The sequence below is a fragment of the Hippocampus bargibanti genome, linkage group LG13, assembly GCF_051943395.1.
Source record: "Hippocampus bargibanti isolate YZ-2025 linkage group LG13, ASM5194339v1, whole genome shotgun sequence".
Lineage (NCBI taxonomy): Eukaryota > Metazoa > Chordata > Actinopteri > Syngnathiformes > Syngnathidae > Hippocampus > Hippocampus bargibanti.
The window spans coordinates 4,935,750-4,949,027 of NC_142746.1; the positions used below are offsets into that span (position 1 = coordinate 4,935,750).

The 13,278-nt window shown below is 39.1% G+C and overlaps 1 protein-coding gene across 4 annotated transcripts in view; it reads right to left on the reverse strand.

The window, feature by feature from the left end:
* Positions 1-13,278, reverse strand: part of gbf1 (golgi brefeldin A resistant guanine nucleotide exchange factor 1) — a 74,709-nt gene that overhangs the window by 47,459 nt on the left and 13,972 nt on the right. The window lies entirely within an intron of this gene.

Here is a 13,278-nt window from a genome sequence, read left to right on the forward strand (position 1 = left end):
TGACCATTTTGTGTTTGGAAGCCTTTTACTGAGCGAGTTGCTTGTTCTGTAGCAACAAAGGGACATAAATCTTCTTGTGCCGGTCCCAAGCCCGGTTAAATACAGAGGGTTGTGTCAGGAAGGGCATCCGACGTAAAAGCTTCGCCAAAACAAACATGCAGATCAAACCTCTAAAGATGGAGGACACGGATTTGCTGTGGCGACCCCTTGTAGGGAAAAGCCGAAAGAAAAAAGAAGAAGATATAAATCAAGGATTGAAAAATATTTAATCTTTCGGGAATAAAAAAAACATTTGAATATCTGACATTGCAGATAGAAAATCCACATTATTTGAAGTCACTGTGGAACTTGAAATGTTCGACGTACATTGAGCAGGTGATCACTCAACACACGTTAATATCTCTAGATTCAACCATTCATGTACATTGTATATTTTTCAATAGAAGTACAAAGATAATGTTGATGACTGTCATCGGTTAGTTTTTATTATTTGTTATTATTTTTGTCAGGTTCAAGTTATTTCTTTGACCAACCGATGATTTTTTGTTCTTTCACGAGTCGAAGGGTGCCAGCAATTTTGTACTTGCATAGATTTTCCTGTCAGGTGATTTGCTATGTTGCTTAATGAGTAGCGCTGTCAGGCGATCCCAAAATGTATGTGATCAATTAACCTGGGTGTGTAATTGATTCATCTCAATCATCTATTTTTTTGTCTCATCTAAAATTGACAGAGAAAATTCCTGTCTCCTCCTTTCATTTAAAATGCATCGCATTAATGAGACAGATCAAAAGAAAAAAAAGAAAATGTGGTGTAATGTATTTATTTTAGTTTATTTTTTTCAGTAGACCTGGACAGATCGGTGTCCGAGCCATTTACTTTCTGCTGTATTTGGGACGAGGCAAAGTCCTTCCAGCGACAGTTAGTTTCGACCACAAGGAGGAATATAATTGTTTTGTTTGTTTTTGAATGCCTTAAGATTGGCTGGCAACTTGTTCTGGGTGTCCCTATCAAAAACAGTTTAAACAATTTTCTCAACACTGAACTTGCTTACGACAATAAAAAATAAATAGAAGACACCCTTAATTCACAGTACTTTTGAAACAACACTGTTCATGACAAACAAAAAGTGCTGAGGTAAACTTCAATCACCTCAAAGGTTACATCAACTACGCCTCATATGTGGGGTGTTTGAGTTGTTTGCAGAAGAGCTTTGCTATGGCTAAATTACGCATGTTTTCGGTGCTAACATGAGCTGTGGCTGCACTCGCGACTGGGTGGCTAGCATTGATGTGGGAAGCAAACTCCTGACAAATTAGGCACAATACTAATTTGACTCCTCTATCCATGTGCACCTTTTAAGACCTTAAAGCTGCTCGAAGACCAAGCTGGTGAAAAATAAACATCAATCACTATAAAACACAATGTGAATGTGAAAATACAACACACCGTCATATCGGGCAGCATTTTTTTTTTTTTTTTTTTTTTTGCTGGGTATTCCACTCTGGGAACCCATCTTCAAGAATTTTTCACAGGAACATTCCAAGAGAGAGTAGGGTCATGAGGGGTTCGGCAAAAAAATAAAAAAAAGTGTTAAAAACAACAACAGGCAAAGTTAGTGGAGTCATGCACGCTATAGTGAAACACTGAGTACATGCCCTCTCAATACCATGTAGATCATGGCTCCATTCCAGGCATAGAAAAACATCTTGGGCATCAAAAGAGCTGCAGTGAAAGCCCATCTAATTTCTAAAACTGCACATGTGACCACCATGGATAAGTGTCTGATATCCAATAGCCCTGTGGCTTTGTTTAGAAATAAAATATGGAATCATTTGGAAACTCAAAGAGACCTTATCTGCCGCCACGGTCACTTTAAGTCTCCCTTACTCTCAAAAGCAAACCTATTACATTCTTCTTTATTGAATATTTTTTCACCTGGTGTTTTATTTTGCAGTAAATCTGAGAGCTTTGAGCAGTCACAGTTTTTATGGGAGGAGTAGTGATGAGTTAACCAAATGTAAATTTAGAACAAAGCAAAAAAAAAAAGGTTTACTGTAAGAGTGTTTGCATAACGCAGCAACCAGACCAATGCACGTTTGATTCATTTAGTCGACTAAAAAGACACACGAATCAAAACGCGCATAGTTCATGCTGAGATTGATTTTTCACTGTATTCATTGATAAAAGGAGTATGAGTGTTGCATTACGTTTCGATGTGCGTGAGTGTGTGTGGGGTATTTGTGGAAGCCGGTGCCATAATGAATCTGTCAATAGCTCCTGATGAAGACTTCTTCAGAGGTGATCATCCAATAACTGCTCTAGCTTCTTTCCTAAAGACCAGATTGGAAAACTAAATTGTACCGTATTGATCTGGATGGCCATCAGTGCACACGATGCCGACTGAAGCCACGTGTCAATGGTCATCACCAATCTGAAATAAAGCCCAAATACAGACTGTATTTTGACTCAGCCTGCGGTCATGATGAAACAACCACCCAAAAGCCATACCTAGACTTTGAATAAAAACAACTAAGAAGGAAAGAAGGAATTCAATAGTAAAGAAGGTCGGCTTAGATGTGCTGCACATGTTGCCATCATTTGAGTTTGCTCATTTCGAACACAAGCTGAAATTGCTATAAAACCAAAGTGGTAAAATATTGGTTGTGCACAGACTGATTGACCGTGAGCCTAATCCTCTCAAGCTCTGACCCAGGGAGAGACCCATCTCTCTGCTCTGAGTATCCAGCCATGTGTGGATTACTACTCCAAATGACCCCAGCAAAAAGAAAAGGTGCAGGGGTGAACCTCAAACCCCCAGGAGAGCACCTCGGGATGAAGCTGGCTTACTGCAGAAACAGAAGCTCTCTTTAACACATGCACATCTATTGGCACTGGAGCAGAAAAGGCTTAGAACTGGGGGAGAAGAAAACAGCAGATGAAACTGAGCAGCAGACAAACATTGTTGTCCAGACAATGACGAAAAAAACTGAACATCAGAAATGCAGTACAAACAATACCCACAGTGTACCAAACCTTCCAACGATAAAACTAATAATTATTTCCATCTGAAACCTCAACAGATTATATTGTAAGGCAATCTAAGCAAAGTCAAGAGTTATACAAACAGGCCAGTCTTAGGCTGAATCACAGCATTGAAGAGTGGAGCAAGTACATCAAAAGCAGAGTAGGATTACATTGTAACTCTCCTTGATGTGAAAATCAGTAATATCTTCATCTCACAAGTTCAATTTAAGGTGGGTTTAGATTTCTGTCTTTACCTATTTATGCTGGAGTATTGTAAAGGCTATTTCAACTGAATTTAGTTACCATTTCAACGTATTTAATGTATCTAATGAAACCACTGCTATTTTTCTTTTGATTGTTCCTCAAGCTACTGTGTCAACATTTCCCGAAAATGACAATCTCAAAATTTCAAAATGCAGCATATGGTTATTAAGCCCACTTCAACCAGGATACAACACAAATATTGTAAAAAAAAAAAAAAAAAAAAGACAACTGTTGGCGAAATTAAACTGTAGGTTTGGAGAAAATTTCCTATTTGTGGAATGATTTGGCATATTTTAAATTAATAAATTATGCTGCCCCTGTTTTAATGCCCAAAAGGAAACAAATTGAACAAAGCTAATCATATATTATTTGGCCATAAAATACACATTCAAATTGTCATTTTTAAAATTATAGAAAGATTAAAATGTTTGGTTGTTAATAGTAATATTTATCAACGTACTTAAATGAAGTAGCATTTTCTTTTTGTACACTGAGCATGAGAGAAAATAACAGCACACTGCACAGCAGTAAAATGACAATTCTTCACAAGTTCACAAGATATACCAACTATTTCACTGAATGTGAATCTTGCTGCCCGACTAAAAATGTTTCTACCACTTAAGGGACAATGCAAATAATTTTGGGTTCCATAAACTTTCATCATGGGAACCCATTTTTTTAGATTTTGACTCATCTTCATAATCAAGAATTCTGATAGTCGAATGTACAACTTTTAAAGGGTAAATGTTTGATAACAACGCATTAACAATGAACATTATATCAGCAGCTGTGTACGTACTCGAGGTTTACTCACAAAATAAATTGATCAAATTGTGTTGTTAAACATACTTATTGTACTTCAATTTGCAATTCAATTAATTGCATGCAACTGATTTTTGAGATAGATTGTTTTTGTCAAATTTCTATTCAATATCAATGAAATACAGTATATGGAAAAAGTCCCCCATTCATGTTCACCAAAATCGTGTTTATCAATGTTTATTGATAAATGTTTATCAACATCGAAGGGATAATGCTCGTAGGCCTCAATCTGCAGTACATCTGCACATAAAACCTAGCCAGAACTCATTTGATGACAGTGGGGTTAAAATCTTAGCTAAAGAAAATAGATGGTTTGAAAGGGGAGTAAAAGAAGCAATTTTTGTAAAACAACAAAACCCTTCGCTAAATCGCAATGGTGGTTTGACGTTTAATTTAGACTGTTAATCCAACAGACTTCTTAGGTCATTACCACGTATGTTTAGTCATGCTGATGAGGTGATACCAGAGCTAATGTGGCAATCAGACCAAGGCATCGAACATTAGAGATAATCAGACAAGGCAAAAGAAGTAATCAGATTAACTTCAGGGAGTCGTCCACTGCTCCCCCAAACTTAGAGCAAGGTTCTATCAGGGAAGAGGTCTGGCACAGCCACCACTGTCCATTAGGAATATATATAGGGCCAAAGTTACCAGCACAACTTTAGTTCGCTGACGACGCTCTTCGGATGAGGAGAGAAATGTCTGACACCTCCAAAGAAGTACAGATGACGGCTGAAGAAACCTTTTCATCGATGGACCACTCCTGTACGACTGAGAGCCTACACAGACGAACCATAATCATAATAATACATGGAGTTACGGCCTTTCTTTCGTATGCATGTTCTCTCTGTGCTTATATGGGCTCTCTGCACATACGCTGACCTCCTCTCCTATGTTAAAAAAAACAGCTTTCTCATGACAAATACATCTGCAGGCGTAGATTAGAGTGATTTTCTTTATATGCGCTGTGATAACTTGTCAGCTGAGATAGGCATCATCTTACCCACGACACCCATGAGCAAAGAAAAGTTCTGGCTGGCTGTAAAATTGTGACCGGAAATGTGTGCTTCATATTGCACAAATAATGATATTGTTAATATAACATATTGAATTTTGTTTCATTTTTTTAGGTTTGGGATCATTTTAGGTTTCTGAACAGATCTTGAAATAATTCAAGGAAAAGGTGTTTATATCAGCCAAAGGGTGGTGCAGGATACACACGCGTGCCCATGGTCTGAATGTTACCACCTGTTTCAATTAGAGGCAGAAAAAACACTGACCATGCCACAGTTCATTGCCTCTTCTTTCTTGTTTTGGAGTTTGTCAGTCACTGTGCTGTTCTGCACCTGTGATTCTGCAGCATACAAATTGTGTATTTGGTATGCCACACACATTGCACAGAGACTGCAGTATTTCAACAGCAAATCTCCCCTCGCTAACGGCGGAAGATAAGGACTGGGCTAGCCCCCGAAAAGCAGGAAAAAAAGTTTAATTGACAGCTATTGAAATGCGGTGGACTTTTATGATTAACCTACTACACCCTGACCCTCCATCTATTCATCCCATCCATTCATCCATCTATGCATCAATCAAACTGTTTATCCTCAATAGGATCATACCGTCAATCGTATGGCATTGGTCAAAGTCATATAAAAGTGTATAATTCCATATGAAGTTGCATGGGTCATTAAACTGAGCACCAAACAAATGTACACACAGAAGTGGGTTGGCATGATTAGTACTGTATTTTCCTGTGTATAAGGCGCACCCAAAAGCCTTACTTTTCTTCAAAAGATGATCCTTTGCCTCATACACATGTGCGTCTTATATGTGAAGTAATATTGAGACGCAACAGGTCTCGCAACTACTGTCAGCAGCGACGAATAATAAATAATAAAATAAGTTCCCTCCGTTGAAGAAGTAGTGCATAAGGTCAGAAGGAATTGCATTGTGTCTTTGTAGATCTGGCAAAAGCATGTGACGAGTGCCCAGAGAAGAGATGTGGTATTGCATGAGGAAGTCTGGAGTGACAGAAAAGTATGTCAGAGCAGTGCAAGACATGCATCATGACTGTAAAACAGTTGTGAGGTGTGCTTTTGGTGTGACGGAGGAATTCAAGGTGCAGGTAGGACTCCAGCAGGGGTCAGCTCTGAGCCCCTTCTTATTCACTATGGTGATGGACAGGCTGACACACGATGTTAGACAAGAATCTCCTTGGACCATGATGTTTGCAGATGACATTGTGATCTGGAGTGACAGCACAGGTAGGGGAGAAACTAGAGAGGTGGAGATATGCCCTGGAAAAGAGAGGAATGATATGTGTGTGAATGAGAGGGATCCAAGTACAAGAGTGATGCTACAGGGAGAAGAGATAAAGAAGGTGGAGGATTTTAAGTACTTGGGTTCAACCGTCCAGAGCCATGGAGAGTGTGGAAAACCGGTGAAGAATTGTGTCTAGCCAGGCTGGAACGGCTGGAGAAAAAAAGTCAGGGGTGATGTGTTATAAAAGGGTTTCAGCTAGGATGAAACAAAAGGTGTATAAAACGGTAGTGAGACCAGCAATTATGTTTGGACTGGAGACAGTGCCACTGAAGAAAAGACAGGAAGCAAAGCTGGAGGTAGCAGACATGAAGATGTTGAGATTTTCTTTGGGAGTGACCAGGTTGGATCGGATCAGAAATGAATATATCAGAGGGACAAGTCATATCAGAGGCTTTGGAGAGAAAGTCGGAGATGCCAGACTGAGATGGTTTGGACCTGTCCAGAGGAGAGGGAGTGACTATATCAGGAAAAGGATGCTGAGCCTTGAACTGCCTGGCAGGAGACTGAGAGGAAGACCGAAGAGGAGGTTTATGGATGTTGTCAAAGAGGACATGAAGGTATTTTATACTCCGGAAAATACCGTAATTCTGTATTTCTAAAATTGCCAACACATAATGCCCATCACCACCTGCAAGACATACAGTAACTAGACCAGTGGTTCTTAAACTGGTTTCGATCGAACCGGATGGGCTCGGTGAGTCGGTCTCAGGGGTTCGGTGGATCCTCCGCCGCAGAGGTTCAACCCTCAGTCTCGTCTGCAGTTGGTGGGCACAATCATTGAAAGAAGGTTTTGGTGAATGAGCATATGAAACCGGCGGGGTGCAATGCCTCTAACAAGATGAAGAATCACTGAACAAGACTATATTCAACATACACATACACAAAAACACTCAACCTGTACAAGGGTACAGTTGTTACGGGGAGTGACAATGATTAAATAATTAGCAAAGACAAAGCAAGTAAGTATATAGTCCAAAAATACTAGAAACAAAGCAACAATACAGCAATCCTTGTTTGTTTGACTCGCACGCCATCAATTCTCCACTAATGGCATTCCCATGGGGAAGGAGATTCCAGAAAGCACACACTGTAAAGGCAAACTCCACTGTGATTTTATCAGACACAACATGACACAGATGCCATGACAACTACTAGTGTTTATTGTAAAATAATATACATATATACAAAAAAGTTACTTACATACATATACATATACTCATATATATATATATACATATACATATACACAAAAGTTTTTCAAATACAGTATAAGGCATACCACATAAGGCCAAAATATGCAATGAACAACTATACAGGGCAAAAACGTTTTAAAGGAAGATTGGTAATCTCTGAAAATTATACTGTATTGTGATAAACTGGAATTTTTTTATCTATAAAAATTGAGACTATACCACACATTATCCTCTTCTGCAATTATGGCAAAATCTGACTGTTTTGTTGACATTCCCTGATTCCCAGTCACGCAGCACTGTTTAATGGGTGCATAATGTAACTCCGGCCAGGACTGTTGCGCCTTATATGGTGTGCCTTTTATATATGGAAAATCTTTATTAACATATCATTTATTGAAGGTGCACCTTATAGTCCAGTGCGCCTGATATATGGAAAACATTTGAAAATACACCAGGTGCGCCTTATAGTCCGATGTGCCTTATACACAGGAAAATACAGTACGTTATTTTAGATCAGCTGTCCTTGAGCCAAATTATTTAGAATCTTGGTTTTGGAGTTTTTGACTTCAGGGAAAGTCAATGCAGAATTATAATTTAGATTGCATACTCTTAAAGGACAACCGACGTCTCCGGACAAGTTGTGTCCATAATTTGTAAAATGACTTCAAATGACTTCTACTGAGCATATTTTACAAAGATTCCACCGCATATAGCTATAAGTCCTCACCCTACGTCTCTGAAGGAACGCCCCTGACCGAAAAAAGGACACATTGTAGCAGTCCTTCCATCACGTCAATGCATTTTGCTGGACTTTGGTCTGAAAACGTCATGTAGGACCAAAAAGAGGCAGAAGGGGGCGACAAAGCTCTATGTAAGGAATTAATCAGCCTGTGGAAACGGGCTGATTAATTCTATTACACGGCTTTGTCACCATTTCTGCCCTTTTTGGGTGCGACATTTCCTACCCCTGATGCCTCAAAATGACACAGAATAAATTATTTAATCGATTGCAAACATGTATGCTTTCTTCTTCAGAACTATTTGAATCATATTCATAACTGGATGAGTAACAAGAAAGCATATTCTCCGAATCTGAAGTCATTGTTTTGATTCTCGAGCAAGGCAAGACGTCTTGCCGTGACACCACGAACATGGGGGCGGGACCTTCTGAAACTGGCCACTTCCGGTTTCAAATTGAAGTACTTTTTAGACAGTTTCAGCCATTTTTATTGGTGTTTTGCATTTGACTAAAAATATCATACTGGGGGTTTTGGGTATTTTAGATGCTATAAAACGTTTTTCTGATGTCAGTTAGGAAACAAAAAAGTGACGTCGGTTGTCCTTTAAGGACACTAACATGCTCTGGGATAAATACCCCAAAGATTAAGTTCTTTGATATTTTAGCACCCTAAGGTACTAAACATTTCTCCTTTTTCACCCCAATATGCAAATGTCATATTTCCCAGCAGCTCCCTACTCTTGATTCTAGAGAATTCGTTTTGGTTGTATCTACCAGCTCTACCGATTGCCTGCCCACAATATCAGTGCCATTTTCTTTAAAGGTGACAAAAGCAATAACCAATTGTTTTCCTGTTTATCAGAGGTGACATGACCAGTGGCGCAAGGGGATGAGGAGGCCCTGTGTAGCCATAGCTAAATATACATCCCTGACAGCTCCATAATAGGTTCCAGGAAGTTCAGTCGAAAATAAAAACAAAGCAACATTTCTAGCTGATTGACTTTGAAAGGCCGCTTTTCCTTGCTGAATGGGAAAAATGTGGACTTCAGCATTCCATGGCTGTGATGCCAGTCAGATTGGATAGGCGCAGCCTTGCGTGCGCAGAGCATGCTTGCTGTTTGGGGAGACACATTACACTGCAGAAACTAACTTCATGGGAAAGAATTTGTCTGCATGTTTTCAAATGGCTCACATAATATTAACAGGAAGAATCTGAACTGTAAAAATCTGTCAGTATTATAAGTTAATTATATTTGACCAAGTTGTTGTTCACCTTAGACCCAGTAGTGGGTTATGCAAACATTCTTTTGAACCGTTGCCATTATATATATAAAGTACACAGTATTCAGGGAAAAAAAACAAAACAGGCAAAAAAAAACTTCACAAATTTCCAAACGTGTAGCGTCACAAATATTCTTCTGAATGCATTTGAACTTTTCATAGTTTGTCAATGACTGTTGTGGATGCATCTGTGCTTCTGCTAGGTTAAGTGCCTTTGGCTTTGCTTCCAATGCCATCCTTGACAAACAATACAAATGCCAACGGAATGATACCTACCAAACGTTTGGACTTTTTTGGAGACAGTGTTTTAAGTCAGAATTTCATAATTTGTTTGGAAGTTAGGACATTATTCTATGAAATACAAGGCGCACCGGTGTATAAGACGCAGAGTGACTTTTCGAAGACAATTACGGGTTTTGGGTGTGCCTTATAAATTGGAAAATACGGTAGTTAAATCAAGTCTAAAGACTACTACCTTGAGCTAAGATCACAATAAATGGTCATCAATGGAGTCCCAATGAGCCTATTCACCATGACAAAAATAAAAAAAATAGCAAGTTACTCAACAGTTGCATCCCTCTTTCACACTCTATGAACTATTGTGAGCGTCGTTCATCCATCCATTTTCTAATCCACTGATTCTCACGAGGGTCGCAGGCTTTCTGGAGACTCACCAAGTTGCCCTTGGGCAGGAGGCGGGAGACACCCAAAACCGGTTGCAAGCCACAATAACACGGAGGGACAGTTTATTTAACATGCATGTTTTCGAAGTGTGGGCGGAAAGCAGAGTACCCGGAGAAAACCCATACGGGGACAAGGAGAACATGCAGGCTCCACACAGGAAGTCCAAAAGTCAGAGTTGAATTCTGGGCGTTTGCACCGTGACGCTGACGTGCCAACCAATTTATTCCATAACGATATATCCATATGGGTTCACAGTCATAATGACAGACCAACAAAAATGTGTTCAACTCACGTGAGGGAGCAAGACTTACTGAGAATGTTTTGACTGCAATTGGTTCCATGTTCTTGAAATATTTCAAATATGATTACTGCCTGCCCCCCCCCAAAAAAAAGGCATATTAGCATTTATATTAGCAGAAGCATCAGCAGGTTTACAGCAAGTGGTGGCAACTCCCATCTTTTCCATCCCCCCTTGCAACCACTGATGGTGATGAATCTATCAATACTAAATACAAAATGTGATTACAAAATCTTCTGTAGACTATTTCCAAAAAGTATGTTTAAAAGTTTCGGTGTATACTACCGCCTTCGTCAGAGTGTCACGGATGTTGTTGTGACGCGCCTTACAATAACATCCGTGACACTCTGACGAAGGCGGAAGTATACGCCGAAACATGTCAGGTAATTGAACACCTGAAATACACTGTAAGAAAAGAATCTGTTTTAAATTAGATATCAAGTCGACAGGAACTTAATACAACTATGTTTAAAAGTTGTGTTCGCCATTTACTCTTACTTTGATTCCTTTCAAAAAGAAAATGATTATGTTCCATTGCGCCACAAATGAAGGAACAAGGTCAAGAGCATTTTAATCTGATAATTCCAGGTGAACCACAAACAATCAGATAAGACATAATACATCTATGGTTTGCTGTAGTCTATTTGTTTAATATGTTCAAATGATGTGTCAGATGTGACAATGTGTGTAAAGTGGTAAGCAGCAATGTGTGTGAATTTGTGTAAATGAAGGGGGTTATAAACTCTCTCCCAAATAAACCAGCTGCCACCCCCGTAGAAAATGTTGAGATCCACCAGTGGGTAGTAAGATATAAAATATACGTGAATTGAAGGGAGAATGATAGGAGGCGTCTTTAGAGTAAAGTGGTCTCCACTCGTTATCAAAAGGGGGATATCAATATGTCACGCTTTAAAATCTCATCTCCAAGACCATATCTTTGTACCACAGATGTGAAACCCAAAGCTGTGAACGATGGTTTGAGAAGGGAGTGAACATGGTTCTACATATCATCAGATCTATTTTGCTTTCAAAGCAATCAACACCTTGTTGTCTCTGGTGTTAAGGACGTCCAGGTCAGCTGCACTGCCCAATCCTGTCTTGCTTAGCTCCGTGCACTGTCAGCGGGGCGGCTTTCGTCAAAATGTCTTTTCAGTCAGAGTGATTACACTCCTTAAGTATGGTAGTGTTGTCAAATTTCATGTTGCTGCATTCATTTTTTTTAATTGTATCAATGTTAGGCGCTCAGTGTGAAGAAATTAAAGCAAAACTAAACTGAAAAATGTATATATTTTGATTCATAGAGCGCTTTCACAAGGGATTGATTCCAAAATCAAAATATCACTTTTATAATATAAATAAATAAATACATACATAAATAAAAATCGACAGTGTAACAGAGACTTACACAGCAGTAATTTTCTTTATTTGGTCCAAATTAATGCATTGTTTTTATAAACAACAATCATGATTATGTTTGACTTAATTATTTCTATTTCTATTATTTTCCACAAAAAAAAACAAAATACTAAACTGGACATGACCGTTGGAAGCTTCCACCCTCATTCAATATGGTGAATAACGGTGTATGTCATTCAAAACACTGATCAGAAAGTGGGATATGGTCTGCAGCTGGATATATAGATGCATGGCTTGAGGAGCTGACTATGATGAACAAAGGAGTATCAGCGCAGCGCGAATTGGAATTGGAATTGAAGCGGATCACGTGGGACAAGTGATGTGAGCCAATCTCTTTCCGTCAGTGGATGTTACAGCTTTGTGTTTGCTTTCAAAACTTAGCTGGTAGCAGACGTGCACATTTTCAGCATGACGTCCCTGATGCAATGGTGAAAGGACAATTTGATCCCCTACTCTTTCATCTATAACTGCTTCATTCGTTCATTCGAGTATAAAATGGTTAAGATTGCGTCTTATGCACCATATTATTTGACTTCCTGTACAGCAGCTCCTATTTTGTTCTTTTACTTTCTCATTTCATAACCGCTGCTTTGAGTGGGGAATTTGTAAATTGTGAGACTAATAGAGGTTTTCGTATCTTACATTTAGCAGAAATTGATGTCCATATCTATTTCAAAAAAAGCAGTTACACACCTATTGTTACAACCAATGCATGGTCACATGTGGACAGGGGAAAATAAGTGTTTTGCACATGAAATTATAAGTTGAAGTTGCTGAACCTGATTTTCTTTTGGGTGACGAGGTAGGTTTGCTCAAATTTTTCATTGTCTTTCCACAACTTTTGCTTATTAAAGCTTCCACCCTTTGACCCCAACCCAATCCTGTAGGCATGCATGATTAATAGCTCTCTGCTTGGACACTCCTTCCACTCAACACATTGAACGGAGAGTCTGATACAGGACAACAGTTGCATCCCCCTTTCACACTGGATCTAAGTCATGCCTGTCGTTTCCCAGTTAACTTTTCACGGTTAACTTTTGAAATTTACATAATAGTTGTATTAAATTCATCCTGTCTACTTGATATCTAATTTAAAACATATTCTTTTATAACAGTGTATTTTAGGTCTTCAATTAGCTGACATGTTTTGGCGTATACTTCCGCCTTCGTCAGGGTCACTTCGTCAGTCACTGACGAAGGCGGAAGTATACTCTGAAACATGTCAGGTAATTGA